Here is a 23675-nt window from a genome sequence, read left to right on the forward strand (position 1 = left end):
TATATTGTCACTGAGAACTGAAATTTGATATTTATCATTGCACATTTATAGTATTCCTGTGGTGATACATGCTATCCGTGATGTTTCTAATCATCCAGAAGGCCTGAGTGAATTATCTGTGCTATTGCATCTTAATTGAAATTGTCTTTGAGAAAATATGACTTTGTATATATATATTCCTGATATTAAGTTTTGTGAGGTTTCATGTAATTCTTTCTAAAACTGACATGACCATAGATGTGTGATATTCTATAACTATTTCATATCCATTTGGGTTGCCACAGAGCTATGGTATTTATAACAGCCAATGAGTCCATTTATATATATTTATATATTTTTGCCTAGCTTTCAATTATGGATTTTCAGGCTGTGCCACTGTTATGAGTTCTGTGAGTTGTGCAGAAAGGGAAGTAGCTTGTTACATGCAGACTGTAATATCCTAAAGCCTCAGAGCTGCTGCTTTGCATTTCATTTTTCTCTTGGCTATGGAGGGCAATTTGACTGTAAATCAGAAGTTAGTATTTATATCTAGATGTCCCCTAAGTACCTCATGTGTTCATAGGTGGGACTTTTGGAAGGTGTTTGGATTATAAGAACAGAATAGCTGACTTGCTGTTAGAAGGTAGGGTCTGGCATGAAAAGAAAGGTCATAGGGGGCATGGACTGTAGGGTAGATTTCCTTGCCAAGCTTCTCCCTTTCCTCTCTCTTATTGTTGTCTGCCATGCAGTAAGCAAGTCTCCTCTGCCATGCCATCCTGTCTTAAGGCCAGGCTTTGTTAGTCTGTTGGAGGATATTAATTCTTCCCTGGAAGTTGTCTCTGTTTTGTGGATTATATTTCTGCAACATTCTTGGGGTCTGTTCCTAAGTCTGTTAAATGTTCTAGTACTAAATATAAAGATATAATTTTGCCTGTGGTTGGTTTTCATTTGGAAGAAATTTTGTCATGAAGGTTATCATGTGTTGGGAGAGCTAGCTTTAGTTTTTGTTTATGAGTTTCTGGTAAGGATGTTGAATATTATCCATATCACCAAATTTGAATTTGAAAAAAATTCCTATATTTCTAATTTTTTGTCTACTGTTTTCTTCCTTATTGGATATCTTCTTTACTGAATGAAATCCTGCCAACAATGTCAATTGTCATGAATGAGCTATGTAACACAGGCTATACAATTTATGTCTTTCCACAATGTCAGTATTTATTGAATAATAAGCTACATCAATTGTGATTACTGAATCACAAGCTTCATTAACTTCATGAACCTGGTTCAAACCAGACAAGTATTCAAGGTTTACTTGGTAGCTAATGAGCTGGGCTATCACAAGATCTTTTGTTCAGACCTTAATTACTAATATCTATAACACTCAAATCACACATCACACTTCACACAGCAATATGTAGGTCTAAGAAAGGTTTAACAAAGGCTGCAGGATTGTAAGAGACAGAACTGAAATTTGAGGCAGAGACTACAAAGATGTGGGAAGTCATCACTGGTGGCTAGATAAGATTATAGACCAGGCAGAGCTTCTTTGAGGAAGCACAAGCTTGTCCAGAGTACAGATTGTTTGAAGCCTTTTTCTTGATGGCAGGCAGTATGAGTGGGCCACTTCAAACAGTAGGTCAAGCTGAAGGACAGAGAACCTGACTTCATGGCCTCATGAGGCTTTTACCAGGTGATCTGAGGAGTGTGGTGCTGCTACTTTCTAGTCGTGTCCCTCTTTTTATATGGTGCAGGTGGTGGAACTGCATCATTTGATGGTCTGATGTGTTTAATAAGATCACAGCCCTGATTTTTTCTGATATGTCATGTTTTCATATGTTCCTGATTTAATTTGATAATTTTACAGGTAGCACTTTTTATTGGGAATATTAATTTATTTACTGTTTTATGCCTTATGATTGTGCTGTGCATCTGAAAGTTGTTTTTGTTGATAATTTTGGTGTATGCAACATCCAACAGTTATCCATTTGCACAGACAAGTTATTGAGTTATTCTGCTTCTGTATTTACACTCAAAATGAGAAAATCTTTTTTATAAAATTTGGTCACTTGGGGAAAAGTGCAGCTTGATAGTTACTACTCTATACAACTTGAAGTAACTCACAGCAAGGCATAGCCTGAAATGTAGAACAAGTTAAGCATTATATGTCTTTAAGAGATAAGTGCTTGTTCAAACTTCCTCCTGCTTTCCTCAGTCTAGATGAATGGACAGAATATGGAGATGGGGCACCAGGAGACGAGAGTTCAGTATCCTTTGAACTGGGAAGAGGGAGAATAGAAGAGAGCTGGGAGGAATAAAAAATGCCAGGAGTGGTCTACTGGCTCATGGTCTTCTTCCCTCCATTCCTTATCGTAAAAGGCTCTTGCAAACCTGGGCTTAGTGAGAAGGTGATATGTGACAATCTAAGACCTTTTCATTTCCTTGGAGTTACCTTCGAATAAAGGCTTTTTCTATTCTTCTGGAAAGTTTACCTCCCATGGTATACTTGGGAATGGTGAGGGAGTGGATCTGAGAATCAAGTTTTAATGGCATCATCCACATGGTACTGTTTTTACAGGGGTGTGGAATGCAGAAATGTGGGTTCAAAGAGGCTTCCACCCAGATTTCAGAGAAAATCTTAGGACGCCAGGCAATATGACTTTGATAATGGTGCAGTGAAGGCTACAGGAAGTTGGAGATAATGAAAACATAGAGCCTCTGCCAAGAAGAGCTGCAGGGTAGTGAGCCATGACAGTCTGATGGACAGGCCATGTGGGCTGCAATCCACAAGGCCATAAAGTGGAATAACTCAAGCTCTTTGAAGCTCACATCTTACTGCCCTGAGTGGTAGACGTGAAGCCACAAAGATTTTATGTTTGCTTTGTCGCTTTTGCTTTCTATACTCTCATTATTCCATTTTTGACTGAGAATGTTACTCCACTGTATACTGGAAGTATTTAATTTTTGGAATTTTACAGTGGCTCACATCTAAGAGTTTTCCTCAACTGGCAGAGACGTTGGACTTGGACTTTTCTGCAATGCTTGAACCGTTAAGACTTAGGAGACTTTTATAGATGTATGAAATATATTATATATCATAGGATGCACATGAGCCTTTTGGGAGTCCAAGGGACAAGATATCATTTTTTAGATCAAAATGTCCCCCAAGGGTCTCTCGTGTTCAGAGGTAGGGCTTTGGAAGATGAGTGGATCATGGAGGCACACACTCAGCCCCATGTCTTCAACAAAGGGGCCACATACTTTCCCTGGAAGAAAGATAACCTATTTAATAAGTGCTTCTGGAGAAATAGGATTTCCACATGCCTAAGACCAAAAACCAGACCCATGTTTCTCACCATGAACTGAGCTAAACTCTGCATGGGTCAATGATCTAAATATTAAAACAGAAAAAAATCTGCTTGAAGAGAGAAGGTAGAACTCTTTAAAATATAAATACAGGCAAAGACTTTATGAAAAAAACTCAATCACAAGATAAATATTACAAGAATCAACACGAGACCTCATCTTATTAAAATGCTTTTGTACAACAAAAGAAGTCACCAAGAGAATGAAGAGAGAACCTGTGGAGTGGGGAAATTTTTTTCCATTTGTGCCTCAGAAAACGACTAATATCTTAATATATAAAGAACTCAAAAACATCCTACCCACCCAAATATAAAGACTATATCTAAAAATGGGCATCTGAAATGGATACATAAATTTACTTTTCAACTACAGGACTTATAAGATACAAATACAAATGTTAATGAAAAAATTTCACCTAAATTGAGAAGTGCTGCAAGTATAAATTATGTTGGTTTTCAAAGATTTTGTTGGAAAAATATAAAATATATTCTTTGATGATTTTGATTTTGATTACAGAATGAATGATAATAGCTTGGCAACATGGGATAATAAAGTCTAATTGTACTTCTCTTTTTTCACTCTTTATAATCAAGGTAGTAAAAAATTTTAAATTATGTATGTTGCTTGCATTTCATTTTTATTTGTCAGATCTACCCTGGAGTAAAATGCGAGAAGCAAGGTAACAAACAAGTTTTTTTAAATGTGCAGAACACTAATAGCCTTCAAAATAGAAAACTGAGATGGGAATTAAGAGAAAATAGTATCAGCAAGATATTATTCCTTCAGAGAGGGAAGAATTAAAATGAAAAAATACCATGAAGAGGTTAAGATGAAATTTTAAAAAAATTATGGAAAGCCCCAATTCTCTAAGGAAGGTTGATTTCGGAGTGGTAAAAACAGCCTGGTATTTGCCTCTGCAAGCCTAAGTTTGCTAGATTTCATGACACAGGCCTGGTCAAGGATTTGGAAATAAGCCTGAAAATGCTGAATTATTTTACTTAATAAAATTAGTAATTACTAAGTGTCAAGTGGGACACAAGTGTGATGGAGGAGCCGAAGGACTTCTACAATAAGGAATGACTAATGTCCCATCTGCAGTTGTTTGCTTTACTTTGATGTAATTCATCTCTTTTATTTTTTTAAAAAAAACTTTTAATAAATTCGGGTACCCACAGAGGCCTGTATGAGTGTAGTTTGTAAAATTAATGGCAAAGAATTAAGTGGCAAGGATTTTTTCTTTGCAAGGTAGAACAACAAATGTGGGCTATAAAATAAGCCACCACAGAACTAACAGAGCAGACCCAAGAATTCTAGCTTAGGGTTACTCCCCATGAAACTTTTGGGGAATACTTCACATTTGTACTGTTGTGGATTTAACTTACAGAAATTTTAATCTAAATCTCCAAGGATAAGTGACCCATGTTAACATTTCTGTTTCAAAGTAATAGAAAATCTGAAGAACATTCTTTCAATTAAACACCTAGAATGTGGAGCAAACAAAGTCCACAGAGAGTCAGAATATCTTGTGTTAGGAGGAGAGACCATGGACATCATGAGTTTCGAGTACTTGTTTTGGATCTTTTGTGTCAGAGAAGGGAAAGAGATTGATGTAGCTAGAAATACTTTATTTTATTTTTAGGATAGGAGATTGGAACATTTTTATACTAAATAGAGCAATAGAAAGTTCATTGTTTTTGTACAACAGCTTCATACTGAGACTATATAAATACAAATGCTGGAGCACAGGTGACAGGGACAAAAATTTACTCAGTAGAAAGGGACTTTCAAAATTACAGTGTGTTGCTGACAGAGTTTATATTGGTCAAGAAACCAAGAGTTGTTAGCTCTGGACTGGGATGTTGTGTAGCATAGTTTTCAAGGAACATGCATTCACCGAGACAGAGGTAATTCAGATCAACTATTAGATCTGAAAGGAATTCTTTTTTGTTGTTGTTTGTTTTTCACTTTACTGGGGATAGCACCCAGTGCTCACACATGATGAGGAAATGCTTTATCACTGAGCTATATCTGAAGCCCTTTATTGTGTTTTTATGTGGATACAGAGTCTTATTAAGTTGACCAGGATGGTCACAAAGTTGTGATCCTCCTGCTAACGTCTTCCAAGTACCTGGCATTACAGGCTAAGGGAATAGCCTTTCTCTTTGAACTCTGCTCAGAAGATACTTATTAATACTTTTTAGTCTTTTGATGGTGCCTTTCCCTTTTTTTAAATTGCCTTATTTAGTAAACAAACCAAAAAGTGTGTCTAGGTGTTAATTCATAACTCTGCTATGCTAAATCGGGTTAACAAAATAGTCCTACCAGCAATTAATGGAATAGAAGTGATTTATAAAGTGTAAAGGTAAATGAGGTGTTTGAGCTTGGAGAAGACAACTTACTGTGGTATCTTGCTTAATGAGATATGAATGTATGGATTGCTAATGGAACAATGTATATAGAGAAAAAGAAACAGTGGCTAAATATGAGAGTGACCTTCAGATTTTCAGGAGTTCCCACATGAATGATAGCATAGGCTTCCATGTTCCCTAGACAGAGTTATAAAGTATTTATTAACTCATGACATAAAGTTATGGATTCAACAAAAAACAAGTTCTCACATATTAAAATTATATACCACAACAGAGTCTGTGTGTGTGTGTGTGTGTGTTTGTTTGTACAGAGAAGCCTTACAATTATGATGAAACAGAAGACTGGATTGAAGTTATACTGGAAGATATGCACTAGTTATCAAAGGCTAGTGTTAGGGTTACACACTAGTATTTCACACTCCCCCTCTCTTTCAAATACATGTGTTAAATATTATTTGCATTGGGCTGAGCATTTAGCTCAGTGGTTCCACTGCCTGCCTTGCAAGCACAAGGCCCAAGTTCAATCCCCAGTACCCAAAAAAATAAATAAATAAATAAATAATATATATGTGTGTGTGTGTGTGTGTGTGTGTGTGTGTGTGTCTTTGTTCACATGTCACAGCGTTTTTGTGCTCATGGCCAAAGGATCTGTATTGTGGTGTTTTGGGATATATCTACCAAATATCTTGAATAAACACTAGAATTGAATTCTATTTGTCACACTGAAGTTAGACGATTCTTCAAGCCATGCCCAGGAAAACATTTAATAATAATTCCAGTTCACTCACACTTGAACTCACCCACATAACCTGATTATACCATCAAATCACCATCAGAAATTATTCTGTAAATTGATGTATTTATGAATTCTAGGCATCAATTATATCTATTTTATATTATAATCTGCTCTATGAAATACTATATAATTTGATTAATTTAAACACATTTTATTGAATACTTCCCATGTGCTGGGTGGTGGAAAAACCAAGACAAATGAGAGATAGACAGGCCTATTGAACTCTAACTCAGGTAAGAACTCCACAGGTGGTTCAGAAGTTATATGAGTTCAGAGAAAAAAACGTTTTGCTTCGGAAATTGGGCAGCTTTCACTGTAGAAAGGTGGGCTGGAAGGACCTAGGAAATATATAGGACTTTATGAAATGGAGAAAAGACTTTGTGGATACTGGGGTAATAAAAACAAAGGCCAGAAAAAAAGACTATTGGTGAGGCTGGGGATTTAGCTCAGTGGTTCGGTGGCCTGCCTTGCAAGCCCAAGGACCCGAGTTCAATCCCCGGTACCAAAAAAAAAGACTATTGGTGACATATTGGGTAACAGAATTTAAAGCTGGGAGATGAAGGTTTTGAAGCATTTTGAATGAGGTTTTTGATATTATCTTACATGCAACTCAAATTCGCTTGTGATTTTGAGTACTGACTTCTCACATCAGCAATACTGAGAATAAAATGTAGCAGGAAAATAATAAAGCTCAGGAGAAAAGATGCCCAGGGAAGAGGTAAAAGTGACATGGTTTAGAACATTGGAAGTTGAACTGAGAATGGCTCATAGATTCTGCAGTGAAAAGAATTGTAAATTGATTTCTTGTTGCAGTTGAGGGCAAGAAGGTGAGTCAAGAAAGAGTAAAATTTATTCAGTGCCATAAAAGAAAAAAGCACTTTTCTTTGCCTTTTCCTTTATGGCATTTAAAAAATTATTTTCCTTTTAATTCATAGATAAATCAAAGCACCTCAATCTGACCTAGAATCTTACATCTCTTCACCTTGGTCTTTGCCAACCTTCATTTTTGACAAAGAGGGGAGAGGTAGACAAATGAATTAACAATTTAGTGTCTCAACTTTGAAGGTATAAGGCATAAAACTACTAATCTTTGTATTTGAATTTATAATATTGTTTTACATTGCCCTCAAGTCATCCAAACATTTGTTGATAAATACAAATTTGAATGTTTACTAAGGAAGTGAGACCAAACCACTTTATCAAGCTTATCATAATTATGAATTTATTTTTGTGGTATCTCATATACAAAAATCTAGTCTCTGTGAGTTCACAAGTTGGACAAGTTAGAAAATGAGACTCAAGAGAGTTAACCTACTCCTAATTCTCAATGAACCTTCATTGCCAGTAAGAAAATTGGTCAAATGAGGGGTATGATCTATTTGAGAATCAGAAAAATGAGGAAAACACAGCCCGTTCTTTGAGTCAGCTGGATCATACATCAGATCTCTTTTTTCAGAAAAAGCAAACAAAAAACACAAAACCAACCAAACAAAATCTCAAGTAATATCTTCTCAGCCTAGACTCCAAAGGGGGCTAGGCATTCCTAGAGATAGGTCTTGGGTGGTGGCCCTTTTGTAGAGTAAGATGATACACTGACATGTAATTAAGACAGATAGATGTCCTTGTGGACCAGCGTTTTCCCAGACATTTCTTAGGATGTAAATAGTTTGATTTCTTTTTCAAGGTGTATAGATTATTGAAGAGCTTGGTGGTTTCTATTAAGGACAGAGTTTTCGAGAAAGGTTTATAATACTTCTTTGATTCTAATTATTTCTGTATCAATGAGCAAATTACTTACTTTGTCTTAGTGACAGTTTCCTTTCGATGAAATGATAAATTTATACAACATGACATACCAGTTTCTTCCTTATCTTGTTATTTAGAATTCCTCTTATCACATTTTATGCCCATTGTGTTGCCTCTCATGGCCTTTGTAAGACCATTAGCTGAGCATCACCTGTCACTCTCCTTTAGCACAGTGAATGGGTCTCCCATTAATGAGGTTTTTCTTTTTCAGCTTTAATTGAGTTTATCGGTACATTTTAGGGATACAGTACAGTTACCTTCATTGTTGGGATCTTGTACCTCTACATGACAGGTCTTGGTTATCATTTTTTCCTCTTGTCCCTGCCCAGCCTTCACCCCCTCCTCCCCTCCCCATCTACAAACACTTTATTTCCATCTTTTAATTATCTCACATTTTTTTTCTTTTCCCTATTACCTTTCCCCTACCCATTCCACCTTCCTTAAACCCTTAGCCCCTTTCTCCCCTTTTCACAATGTCAGTAATCTTATTAGGATCTCAAGTATTATTGCAGAATATTCAGACCAGAGAAACTATTTGGTATTTACACATATGTGACTTATTTATTTCACTTAGGAGTATATCTTCAATATGCATCCATGTTCCTATGAATGATTCTATATTCTAGCTCTTTATGGCTGAATGATATTCCATTTTATAGAAAAGCCACATCTTCTTTATCCAGTTTCCAACTGATGGGCAAATGGGCTCTTTCCAAGTTATAGCTATTACAAACTGTGCCATTATAAACATGGGTGTGCATACATCACTGTGATATGATTCTTTTAGTTCTTTTGGAAAGATACCCAGCAGAGGGATGGCTGGGTCAAATGGAACCTCTAGTCCAAGCTCTTTGAGGTATCTCCATATTGATTTCCACAGTGGTTGCACCAGGCTGCACTCCCATCAACAAAGGAGAAGGGTTCCTTTCTCCCCACAACCGCGCTAACATTTGTTATTGTGCGATTTCTTCATAACAACCATTCTTTGTGGTGTGAGGTGGAATCTCAGTGTTGTTTTCATCTGCATCTCTTGAATGACCAGTGATGTGGAACATTTTTTCATATATTTACTTGCTGCTTTTACTTCTTTGATAATTGTCTGTTCATTTCAGATGCCCATTTTTTAATTGGGTCTTTATATTTGGGGGGGCTGATTGTTTTGAGTTCTTTATATATTCTAGATAATAGTCCTTTGTCTGAGGAGCAGCTGGTAAAATTTTTTTTCCCACATTGTAGGTTGTCTCTTAGTTTTGCTGATGGTTTTTTTGTGGTACTGGTGATCAAACTCAGATCCTTGCACTTGCAAGACAGGCCACCAAACCGCTGAGCTAAATCCCCAGCCCCTCTGATGATTTCTTTTGCAGTATAGAAGCTTTTTAATAAGATAAAATCCCAGTTGTTGATTCTTTCTGCTATTTCCTGTGCTACTGAGGATTTGTTCATAAAGTCTTTTCCTATGCCAACGTCTTCCAGAGTCCTGCCTAACTTAACTTCCAGCAAGTTTAGTGTTTCTGTTTTAATATTTGCATCTTTAATACACTTGGATTTTAATTTAGTGCATGGTGAAAGATGAGGATCCAGTTTTAATCTGTGACAGGTTGAAATCCAGTTTTTTCCAACACCATTTATTAAAGAGACTATCTTGCCTCCAGTGAGGATGGTTGGCTCCTTTGTCAAAGACGAGGTAGCTGAGTACATCTAGATTTGTTTTTGTGTCTTCCAGTTTGTTCCACTGATCCTCAGGCCTGTTTCTTTGCCAGTATCATGCTGTTTTTATCACAGTGGCTTTGTAGCATAGTTTCAAATTTGGAATTGTTATACCCACTGCCATGTGTCTGTTGCCTAGTATGGCTTTTGCTATTCTAAGTCTCTTATGGTTCCAAATAACTTTTTGGATTCTTCTTTCTAGTTCTGTGAAATACAGTGTTGGAAATTCAATTAGCATTGCATTGAATGTAGATAGAAGTTTTGGTAGTATGGCCATTTTCACTATGTTGATTCTTCCTACCCAGGAGCAGGGGAAATCTTTCCATTTTTTTTATATCCTCTTCAATTTCTTTTTTCAAAGTGCTATAATTTTCAGTGTAGAGATCTTTTGCTTCTTTTCTTAGATTGATTCCTAGATACTTCATTTTTTTGGGTGGTATTGTGAAGGGAATTGTTTCCCTAATTTCTCTCTCATTGAGTCTGTTATTTGTGTATAAGAAGGCTATTGACTTCTTGACCTTGTATCCAGCTACTCTACTAAATCTCTCAATTAAGTCAAGAAGTCTTTTGGTTTGTTTTTTGGGTTTTCAATGTAGAGTATCATATCATCAGCAAATAATGAAAGTTTAACTTCTTCCTTTCCTATCTTTATTGCTTTAATTTCTTTCTCTTGTCTAACTGCTGTGGCTAATGTTTCCAGAACTATATCGAAGAGGAGTGGTGATAGTGGGCATCCTTATCTTGTTTCTGATTTGAATGTAAAGGTTTTCAGTTTTGGGCCATTTAATATGATGTTGGCTTTTGGTTTTTCATACATAGACTTTATTAAGTTGAGGTATAGACCATCTCTTCCAATTTTTTCCAGGGCTTTTATCATGAATGGATGTTGAATTTTTCAAATACTTTTTCTAAATCTATTGAGAGGATCATATGGTTTTTGTCCTTGACTTTGTTAATATAATGTATTACATTTATTGACTTACATATGTGGAACAATCCTTGCATCCCTGGAATAAATATGACTTGGTCAGGATGCATGATCTTCTTGATGATCCTCTGTATTCTGTTTGCTAGTATCTTATTAAGGATATTTGCATCTATATTCATTAAGGATATTGGCCTGTAGTTCTCTTTTTTAGTTGTGTCTTTCCCTGGTTTGGGCATCAAAGTAATATTTGCTTCCAGGAATGAATTTGGAAGTATAGCTTCCCTTTCAATTTCATTGAAAAGTTTGAAGAGTAATGGCAGTAGTTCTTCTCTAAATGTCTTGTAAAATTCAGCAGTGAATCCATCAGGGCCTGGGCTTTTCTTTGTTGGTAAATTTTTAATTACATTTTCAATTTCACTGACTGTAGCTGGGGTGTTTGAAGTGTTTTTATCTTCTTTGTTCAACTTTGCTAATTCATAAGTATCTATGATCTGATAATATACAGGGGATGACTTCAATTCTTTTGCATTTATTCAGACCTATTCTGTGAGCCAATATGTGATCTATTTTGGAGAATGACCCATGTGCAGCTGAAAAGAATGTATGTTCTGATTTTGTGGGGTGGAATACTCTGTAGACATCTATTAAGTCCATGTCTTCCAAAGCTTGGTTCAGTTCTATTATTTCATTGTTGATTTTCTGCCTAGATGATGTCAATTTGTGATAGTGGGGTATTTAAATCCCCCACTACAATTGTGTTAGTGCTTATTTGGTTTTCATGTTACTTAATATTTGTTTTATATAGTTGGGAGCATTTATATTTGGTGCATATATGTTTATGATTGTCATCTTTTCATCTTGAATTGTTCCCTTTACAAGGATGTAGTGGCCTTCTTTGTCTCTCTTAATGAGTTTTGATTTGAAATTTACTTTGCAAATAAGATTGCTACCCCTACTATTTTCTGGGCTCATGAGGCATGGAGAATTGTTTTCCATCTTTTTACTTTCTGTCTATGGGTCTCCTTTTGCACTACGTGTGTTTTTGTATACAACATATTGTTGGATTTTGCTTCTTAATCCATTCTGCCAGTCTATTTCATTGATTAGTGAATTTAGGCCATTAACACTGATGGTTATAGCAGATATGTTCTGACTTATTATTGTCATGTTATTGTCCTCTTTTTGACTCTTTTTACTTTTTCTTCCCTCTCCTTTTAGTTTCTTGCTTTGCCTATTTGATTTGGTCTCTTGGTTCTCATGGTATTGTGATCTTCATTGTCCATTTCTCAGATACTGTTTAGAATTCCTTGCAGTGCTTGTTTGGTGTTCATGAAGTTTCTCAGATGTTCTTTTTTTGGAAGTATCTTATTTCCCCGTCCATTTTGAAAGAGAGTTTTCCAGGATACATCAGTCTAGGTTGGAGGTTGTTCTTTTTTAGGACTTGATATACTTCACTCCAGGCTCCCCTGCCCTAAGGGTTTGTGTTGAAAACACTGCTGTGATTCTAATGGGCTTTCCTTTGCATGTGATTTGTTTCTTTTCTCTTACTGCTTGTAGTATTTTGTTTTTCTGTTGGATTTATGGGATCTTGATTATTGTATGTCTAGGTGTAGATTTTTTTTGATTGTGACTAGTTGGAGTTCTATATGCCTCACTTATCTGTATGTCAAATTCTTCCCTTCTGTTTAGGAAGTTTTCTATCATTAATTCTGTAAAGATCTTTTTTAAGTCATTTGTGTTTTCTCCTGCTATTTCATGGATTTCTATCAATCTTACGTTATTTTTCTTTGCATTGTCTAGAAGTTGTCAGATCAATTTCTCATGATCCCTTACTGTTTTTGAGAGACCTCTTTTTTCATGGTCACTGACTGCAATCCTATCTTCTATATCTGAAATTCTACCTCTGCAATCTTTTATTCTGTTGTGTACACTTTCAATGGAGTGTTTAATCTCCTGGATATCTGTTTGAATCTGTTTTATGGCTTCCATTTCTTTCTTCTGTTGGGCATTCATTGTTTCCGTTACTTTCTTATGCTGAGTCTTCATGGCTTCTATCATGGTCTTGAGGTCATCTATTTGTCAGTTTCTGTTCCAGATTCTCGGATCATGACTTCCATTTTGCTCACCATCTCTATGATTAACTGGGAAATTATTTCTGTTTTGAATTTTTCTACAGCCTGATTGATCTGTTTTGTTACCTTCTGTGCTATGGGTCCAGGGTGTCCTGCTGGTTCACTATCACACTTTTCACCCTCATTTGCCCTACTGTTTGCCATTGGTGAACTGGAAGTAGGTCTTTGTGTCTTGCTTAAGTGTTTTCTCATTTTCATTTTTGTTGTTGGGTTGTCCTTGGTTTAATTTCTAGGTTATTACTTAAATCTTCCTGATATAGTTGCGTTTTTGCTTTTGATTTTCTAATGACTCACAGACATCCTCATTTTCATAATATCAGAGAAAATAACTCATTAAACCAATCACAATCCTTTGTCCCAATTGTTGCATTCAGCAGCCCAATAGGATCAAGCACAGCTTGCCAATTGACCACTTGTGGTAGTCATCAATCTATCACCTTTAAACCATGTGAATTAAATTAATAACAAGAAGCAGCCCAAAATATGTTTTCATTGAATACGCTTTTCAATATAGCATCTTTTCCATTTAGGATGGGGGCTTAGGCTGAGTTAGGACAAGAGGAGTAGATAACTGAAAGAATTGGAGAAGGTTTCAAGTGAAGCAAGAGGATGTAGAATGACCATACTATCTTTATGAAACTATTAACTTCAAATGGGATAGACAGAGTGCAGGAATAAGGACAAGAATATATCTACTTAACAGTAACAGGGGCTTGCCTTCCCTTGAAATTACGGAGCCATGAGTTAGTTAAAATGACAGGAGAAAAGAACATAAAAGAAAAAAAAAAGAAAAAATGATAAACAAAGAAGTTTGAGTTAGGGCAGGAGCAGGAATAAAAAGGGAGAAGAGGGATAATATGGTGGAGCAAGAGACTGAGTTGCAGAGAGAGAACAGATAAAAGAAAGAAATTACAGGGTGTAATGAGGAAAAGAATTTGAAGGGCCTCTTTCTGACTATGTCTCTGTTCTCATATTATATCACGTGTACAGCCATGTGCAGAACCAAATCCCCTGATCTCAGCTAGCCAATGGCAGTTCCCCGCGACTCAGACTTACCTCAGTCCATAAGGCCTAAATTGAGATTCCCAACCTGCAGGGTTGAACTCCACTCAGTTCTATTACAGGTTTCCCCTGCCCTTTCTTTAAAGGTGTTCAAAGTTGGGAGCTCAGAAAAATACTGTTCATGACCACCTATGCCGCTGAAGAGTAGGTCAAAGGACTGGCCCAATCAGGAGGTTTGAGAAAGGGGTGGTGGTGAGGGAATCAGGTCGTGGGGGTGTTTCAAGGTTGCCTGTGTGGCTACCTTCTTTACTGGATTTGGTGGTGTGCAGTTGGGGAGGTCGCGGACCCACCAGTTGGGCCTGAGCAGGCAGCCAGAGAGACTTCCTCTGGGTCCTTCCTTACTGGATCTCTTAATGAGTTTTTTCTTAGGGTTGCCTCCTATCATCATTGTTTACTTTGGAAAAATATAAGTTAAAGTTATAATAAAGTAGGAACCATTACAGAATAATTGATACTGGATTGCTCTTTCTCCTTATGCAATTAGAAATTTAACAAAATGCACAAAACAGTAGTTTTGGGACACTGAGAGGAACAAATGAAGTAACTCAGAACATTTTGATTCTTCAGGGTAGAGTCTGTGTCCAGAAAGTATTCATTTTTTGGAGACGTAGTCTCTGTCCCCATATGGCTAATGTGAAGGGGTGGTTGGAAATTTAAGAGGCACATTTCCATGAGAGACTATAATTCTGGCTCCTTCCTTCCTTAATATGTGATCTCTCACATGTGCTCCCCACATTGTGATGCCATTTGCCATGAGATCATCTGTATAGCTGTGCTGAAGTAGGTACCACACTCTTGAATGTTCAGAACCATGAATTAAATAAATTTTTTTTTCTATATACAGTATTTGATCTCAGGTTTTTTTCTGTGGTAACAAAGAACTGAGGAATGCACTTGCTTTCTTCTCCTGATTAACTTTCTAGAAAATAATGCAGGGATAGAGAATTGAAGCAAAGCTTGGTGATCTTAGGGTATTGGGGAAGCAGAGATTAGAGTTCTAGGAATCTGAGGGGATTAAAATTTTCATTATAGACAATGTTCACAGAAAAAAAAATGAGCATACATGAAAAAAATCTTCAAAGTTAAACAGAAAATAGAGCTCACGACTGAATTCAATATCTATGACATTCTATAGAGCTGCAAAAAGGATTAGGCCTTAGTTATGGAACTCAAAGACTGCCAGATCATACTTGTGAAGTTTTAAAAGAATACTAAAAGTAATCGAATTAGTCCACAAGTTACCTAGCACTCCAAACAAAGAAAATACTCACAAAAATGAACAAGTAATTTCTTGTACCCCATCAAACCTACTAAGCATGTTGTGAGTTAAAAGTTGATCAAAAGAAAAATAAGTTATAGAGGATTGAGAATGACAGAAATAATGGAATAATCAAACAGATTTCAAAGAGTTAAGAACAGACTCAAAATTTAAAGGAAAAATACCAAGTAATGAGGAGAAATGGAAGATGAAGAAAAATGTAATTTATAGATATAAAAAGACAATGTTTAATATGAAAATTTCACAGGAAAAGACACTACAAAAATCAATACATTAAAAAATAGCCAATAGATGGTTTAGGAAAATACTTTATGGACAAATCCTCAGAAGCACAGGAACTAGCAGAAAGAATCAACAATTGGGATCTCATCTTATTAAGAAGCTTCTGCACTGCAAAAGAAACCATCAACAGAACTAAAAGACAACCTACAATGTGGGGAAAAAAAATTTTACCAGCTGCTCCTCAGACAAAGGACTATTATCTAGAATATACCTGTAATCCCAGCACTTGGGAGGCTGAGGCAGGAGTATCACTGTGAGTTCGAGACCAGCCTGGGCTACATAGTGAGTTCCAGGTCAGTCTCAACTACATAGTGAGACCCTGTCTCAAAAAACAAAACAAAAAAAAAGCTCAAAGAAATCAGACCCCCAATGAAAAGACCTGATTCAAAAATGGGCATCTGAAATGAACAGACATTTCTCAGACAAAGAATTAAAAGCAGCAAGTAAATATATGAAAAAAATGTTCCACATCACTGGTCATTCAAAAGATGCAGATGAAAACAACACTGAGATTCCACCTCATACCACAAAGAATGGCGTCTATCAAGAAATCAACCAATAACAAATGTTGGCAGGGTTGTGGGGAGAAAGGAACCCTTCTCCATTGTTGGTGGGAGTGTAGACCGGTGCAAACACTATGGAAATCAATATGGATATACCTCAAAGAACTAAGATTAGAGGTTCCATTTGACCCAGTCATCCCTCTGCTGGGTATCTTTCCAAAATAATTAAAAGAATCATATCATAGTGATATACAAGCACACATGTTTATAGCAGCAGTTTGTAATAGCTAAAGCTTGGAAGCAGCCCATTTGCCCATCAGTTGCAAACTGGATAAAGAAAATGTGGTTTTTCTATAAAATGGACTACTACTCAGACATAAGGAACAAGAAATTAGTAATTCATAGGAAAATGGATACATATTGAGGATATACACCTATTTAATGATTTATCAGGACATAAAAAGCACAATGCATGCAATAAATTGACAAATTAGACTTCATTAAAGCTAAAATTTTGCTCTTCAAAAGATCAATGCTCTTCAAAAGTGACAGATTTAGAAAAACTACTTGAAATTCATGAATCTGGCAAAGGTACATCCAGAACTATAAAGAATCCCAATAGTTCAATAATCAAAGAAATAATTTTTTAAAATTACATGAATATTTGAATATCAGTTTCACAAAAGAAGATACAAGAGTAGTGAGTAACATATATAATATCACTATTCATTAGAGAAATGCAACTTAAAGCCACCAAGAGACACTCTCCAGATTGGCTAATATTAAAAGGCAAAATTTGGTGACAGTAATAACTGTTGGCAAGAATGTAGAGCAACTGGAACTCATCACATTATTGGTGGTGGTGTAAAATGTTAAACATCACTTGGTGAAAATTTCTTCATGAAATTTTCTAGTTTTCACTTTTATGTTTAGGTTTATTATAGTACATGTCAAATTTGTTTCTTTCTATACTTTTTCATACAACTATACAGCATAGTTTGTTGAAAGACTTTTTTTCCTCCACTGTTATTTTGTTACTTGTGTAAAAACCTAATTGACCAAATAGAGTAGATTAATGTAAATTTCTCTATTCTGGTCTGTTGATCAATATGTTGATCATTATATCCATATCACATTTATTGTGATATTATTGATTATTCTGGCTCTATAGGAGAACTTAAAATCAGGTAAAGTCATTAAACTTTCTTATTTTCCTTTTTTCAAACTTTTAGCATTTAATATTTTAGTATTGTTTTAGCTTTTAATTTTATGTAAAATTTAAAAGGAGCTTCTCAATTTCTATGAAAAAAAGTCCTCTCCAGATCTTAAAATTGCTGTGAAACACAGATCAGGGTGGGTAAAGTTGGCATCAGAGCAATGCTGAAATTTCCCATCAATGGACATCTATTTATTTAGATATTCTCTAATTTTTCTCAGGAATTTTTTTTAGGTTTTAGCTTGCAGGTCCTCTCCATATTTTGTTTTATGTATTTAAAGTTATGATTCTATTTTTATGTAACTATGTTAAGTATAAATGTATGCAAATGTATTTTATAATTTTGATAGTGTAGAGAATGTATTATTTCTTGTATTTTTGCAATAGTTTCCATTATATAGGTGTAAGGGCATGAGAGGATGAGTGACTGAGCACTGACCCCTAGTCCCAAAATGCTGATTCTCAGGGGACACAGGCGTCCCTAAGGTGATGCACCAGAATTCCTGAGTTCCTCTTCTGCTCTTAGTAAATATCCCCCAAGTTCTTATATTATTCCAGTTACTAATTGTTCCTGTTACTAGTAAACATTCCTTGTGGTCATAGCAGATGTTATCTTATCGAGATGTTCAGAATAATGTTTTATCTACTTGTGTTGCCTTATCTTTACTGTTACTCATTATGACTATGCTTCTTTACATGTGTGTGTGTGTGTGTGTGTGTGTGTGTGTGTGTGTGTGTGTGTGTGTGAAAGCTCCTATAAAAGCCTTAAGGGAAAGAATAAACTTTACCATTATCCATCAGCTTTTGGTCATTCATTGTGTCTGCAATCATCTCCCAGAGTCCCCTCCTCTAGAAGGAGACCCCAACAAGTGGTGCCTGAACAGGGACTCAGATAGAATCCCAGGAATGATGCAAGTGTGGTAAGTCAGACATAACACCCTGGCATGGGATAATCACAAAATATTGGGACTTTCCTTCCTTGTCAGATAACTATTCAGGGAAGAAAATTTACTGGACTTGCAGACACTGGCTCTGATGCTTCCATCATTTTCAAGAGGCACTGGCCTTCTAGATGACAGTATCACCAGGTCCATTGTGCTATGTTTGGAGGAGGCTCTAAAGGCCCCTACACACTTCAATCATCCCAGTTACTTACAGTGAAGGGAACAGATGATCAAACTACATATTTGCAATCATATATTTTTAATCATTCCTTTCAATTTATGGGGCCAAGACTTATTACAACAATGGAGAGCTACTCTTGCTTTTATCCCTTTTTCTTAAGGGCCACTGAGCGGTCTGAACCACTGTCATCCATTAAAATATCTTGGAAATCTGAAGACCCTATATGGATTGATTAGTGGCCCCTTACAAGGAAAAACAAACAAACAAACAAATAACACTGCAGGCCTTACGAGCCCTAAGGCCAGCACTGTGTTATCAGTTTAAAGGACAGTTTAAGATTTTAACACCTGAAGTTTGGTATAAAAGGTTAATAGTAAGTGAGACAGAAAAAAATATTAGGAAAACTATAAGTAAAACAGATATACTTTTGACATAAAATGTTTTTGTATGTTTGTCTTATTAGAAAGAAGTTAAAAAAAGATATACAAGGCTGGAAAGCGTAAGTATGTAGAAAAGGTGTGAGGAAATGATTTAACAAGAAAATATATATGCTTGTTGGTTTCAAGTTTGTTATAAAATGTTTACATTTACAGTCATGAAGAGCTTTCATTCCTTTTGATTCTAATTCTACAAGAGATCTCTGTTAACTGACCTGCAAAAGTTTTGACTAGTCGTAACTAAAAGAGATTTTATAATTCAGTTGGCCAAATACATTAAGGGCACTCTAGTTTCATGAATCGTCTATGTTTGTCTGTGTCTGTCCAATTGTTTAAAAAGTGTTTGTTCAATTATTTATTAAAATGCTGTCAAGGATATAAATAATTCGTTAATTTCTTCAACCAGCTTTTATAAGTTAAAAATTTGCCAAGATAAATAAATATAAACTTTTAGGTTTGGGTAAACTCCTGTTGGTGAATAAAGAAGCAGCTGCTTGGAAAAATGTATTCTGGTCTTTGTTCACTAATGGGAACCCCAATAATTTTCATATCCTTATGAAAAGATATGTCTCACAAAATATGTTGTTATAAAATGTTTACATTTGTTATCATCTAGGGGTTGGATATGTTATTGTGATATGTTTATAATGGTCATTTTCAAAATATGCTATATGCTGTGGGAAAACAAAGATTTATTAAGAGGTTTTATTAAAAATGCTTTTGATATCAAACCAAAGGGCATAAAGTTTCATACATATAAGTATGATTATTATTGTTAATTTTCTGATGTACTAAATGAATACAGACTTCACAGGTTATTAAAAAGCTATTAATGCTGCTTCCAGAGGCAGGATATAAAGTTTCATGGAGAAGGCTCAAATTTGTGTACAGCAAGTCAGATATTTAGGATTCCAAGTTTCCAAAGGAATACACTGCTTGAGAGATAAAAGGACAAAAACATCTGAGAGAATTTTTGGGTGGCAACAGGTTTTTACAGCATCTGGATTTCAGGGTTCACAGAAATTGCTAAAACTAACTCTCTCTGCAGCCACTACATTGGGGATCCCAGATGTGACCCTGCCTTTTAATGAAAGAAATCATGCTATCTTAGGAGTGCTTACTCGAAGAGTAGGCCCATGGAATCAGCCAGTAGCATATTTATATAAGAATCTGGATCCAATTATAAAGGGGTGGCCCCCTTGTTTAGGAGCTCTGGAGGCTTGGGATCACATTACTCCCTCTGCTGAGTCTCATCTCAGTTATTTAAAAATTATTCAAAGGCCAGATGAGGCCTATGTAGATTTCATTGCCCGCCTGGAGGTCACCATTGAACAGAGTGTTGTAGGTGAGAAGGCACAACAACAATTAAAAGTAATAATGATAGCAATAATTTAAAACAGCATGGGCTTCAAATTGCACCAGAAAAAATTCAAACTGATGACCCTTACTCCTATTTAGGTTATAGGCAACTAAGATTCAACCTCAAAAAATTACTCTTCAAAAAAAATCTTTACAAACTCTAAATGGCTTTAAAAACTTATTAGGAGATACTAATTGGACTCATCCCATATTGGGCATCTCTAATTACCAGTTACTTAATCTATTTTCTACATTATCAGGACCCTCTGCCTTAGAAAGTCCATGAAGCCTCTCTAAAAAGGCTTTAGAGGAACTACAACTTGTTGAAAGTGCTTTGCAATCTCAATTTACTTTTTGCATTCATGATGATTTGCCTCTTTCTTTCCTTGTTATTAACACTCCTGATAGCCCCACAGGACTTCTATATCAAACAAAATCTCCTGTTGAAAGAATTTATCTTCCTGTTCAGCCTCCCACAAAGTCATGCCATATTTTGAACTCATTGCCTCTCTCACTGTTTCAGGACAAACAGGTAATACAGTTAAAAGGTGTTGATCCTGATGCTATTCATCTGCCTCGCCAGTTTCAAACTTTACAATGATTTTCTTCAGTTTTTCAGATTGCTTTGGCCTATCTTTATGGACAAATTTTGTTTCATTTACCTCATGATCCCTTGTGGTCCTTTTTATCCTGATCTGGCTGGATTATTTCTTCTATTGTTTCCTCCTCCCCCATTCCTTTAGCAGAAACCTTCTTTACTGATGCTACTAAATTAAATAAAATATCAACTTTTAGAGATCAACAACTTTTCTTCACACAGTCTACTCCATATTCATCTATCCAACAAAATAAATTATTTGCCGTATATTGTGTGCTGTTCAACATCTCAAAACTTGTAAATACAGTTACAGACTTTCAATATGCTGCCCGTGTTTTCACTCTACTTCCCATTGCTGTCCTTCGTGCCTCTTCCCCTGTCTTTCCATTGTTGCAGGCTCTTCATTGATTCCTTCGAGAAAGAGTTAATCCTGTGTTCATTACTCATATACACTCTCATACCTGACTCCGGGGTCCACTTACTTAAGGCTTAAGTATACTCATGTTGTTATTGATACCTTTTCAGGATTTTTGTGGACCACGGCCATGCCAGAAAAAAAAAAAAAATTCTTGTACTCTGCTTTTACAGTTATGGGCGTTCCTCCTGAACTCAAAACAGATAATGGTCCTGCTTATAACTCTCTTGCTTTTAAACAATTTTACAAAACATGGACATTACTCATGTGACGAGAATACCACACAATCCCCAAGGGCAATCATTGGGGGCTCATTATACTATCAAATTACAGCTAACAAAAATAATAAGGGGAATTACCCTTGGGGTGTGTATACTTCCCCAACTGCATGCTTGCATCTCACTCTGTATGTTATTAACTTTCTCAACCTCCCTTGTACTGCTGATCCACTACCCCGAGCACAAAGACACTTCTCATCTACTTTACAATCTTCTCTCTCTTCTTCTTTACAATTACCTTTTTTGTGTGTGCATGAGAAATTACAGGAGTGGAGCGATTGGGTCCCCGTAAAAGTCCCCACTCTGGGACCAGGATACACCTTAGTTTCTGCTGATTCTGAACATGTCTGGATCCCAGCACAGCATCTCCAGCTGATACCCTGCTCTCAAATGGACACCTCCACCGCCTGAACCAGGCTTTCCATGGGGAATGAAAATAGCGACTCCCATAAAACCCGACCAAAACGGAAACAAAGCGTTGACTCGCCCACCAACTTGGGGCCAAGTTAAGTGTCTTACCCAAAACAGAAGAAGTGTGGCCACCACCTGGAAGGCTCAGACTCCAGAACATCTGTTTCTTGCTATGCTTGTTGTCCTTGCCTGCACCTCCCAGGAAGACAGGGTGGACTTCTTGCCTGACATGAAGGAGGTCTTGCACCACCTCAGCCGTGACTCTACCCCACTGAGTCCTGAACAATGGGACCTTTGGAAGCTCCCTGCTGTACTTCATCATTGGTTAACTTGGAAGGGAAATTTTGCTGGCATCTCTTGCTCTTACTGAGTACAATTTTACTTATAATGCTAGTTTTTGTGTAAACTGTTGTGTAAAATTGCTATTTGTTATCTTGATAGGATCTGCTAATTTCAATTTATCTGATAAAAGTGTAACTTGTTCTCAAATCACATTGTATACGTGTCTAAGTGCTTTTGTTCCTTTTAACGCCTCTCGAGATTCCATTTTTCTATTGAAGACTAGAACCAGTATCTGGCAAAGAGTCAATCTTACTCAGCCTTGGCAAACTGACCTCTATAAGGGTTTGGCTTATCAAGTTTTGTCCACATTATACCACCTCTCTAAGCGCTTCTTGACAAAATTAGTGTTATTAATTTTATAGCTTATCGCCATGATGGCCACCAATGCCATTGCAGGTGTAGCCTTACAAAATGCTGTCCAGAGTCATGATTTTGTACAAACTTGGCAAAAAGATTTGCATCAATTATGGGTAAGACAATCCACTGTTGATCAGGAACTGGAATCTAGGATTGATGTTTACAACAGTCAGTTAAATGGCTGGGAGACCAGATGGTTGCTCTTCAACATCAGGTTTTGTTACACTGTGATTGGAACTCTTCTCAAATTTGTGTTACCCCCATCTGTACAATCACACCTGTTGTGAGTGGGGGATCAAATTGAATATTACTTACAGGATTTCAATAGTAACCTATCCATCAATGTTGATTACTTACTACAAGAAATCTCCTTGGCTTTTAATAAGTCCTTGGCACCTGGTCCCTATCAAGTTATGGCCACTTATATTGCTAGCCAATTATGAAATCTCGACCCTCGTGCCCTACTTCAAAGTCTCACTCATTCTCTATCAAGTACATTCATAGTTCTCTTATTCGTTCTTATATTATTTTTTACAGGGTACTCTCTCCTCAAATGACAAATAAATGCACAGCCCTCTGGGTGTGTTCTTACCACCATGTACCATGCTGACTCTTTGGAAAAAATAAAAGAGGGAATTATAAGGGCATAAGAGGATGAGTGACTGAGCACTGACCCCTAGTCCCAAAATGCTGGTTCTCATGGGACACAGGTGTCTCGAAGGTGATGCACCAGAATCTGAATTCCTCTTCTGCTCTTAGTAAATATCCCCCAAGTTCTTATGTTATTCCAGTTACTAATTGTTCCTGTTACTAGTAAACATTCCTTGTGGTCATAACAGATGTTCTCTCATTTAGATGTTCTGAATAATGTGTATCCACTTGTGCTGCCTTATCTTTACTGTTACTCATCATGACTATGCTTCTTTAC

Source organism: Fukomys damarensis, unplaced genomic scaffold (assembly GCF_012274545.1).
Source record: "Fukomys damarensis isolate Sample0158 unplaced genomic scaffold, DMR_v1.0_HiC HiC_scaffold_5, whole genome shotgun sequence".
Taxonomy (NCBI): domain Eukaryota; kingdom Metazoa; phylum Chordata; class Mammalia; order Rodentia; family Bathyergidae; genus Fukomys; species Fukomys damarensis.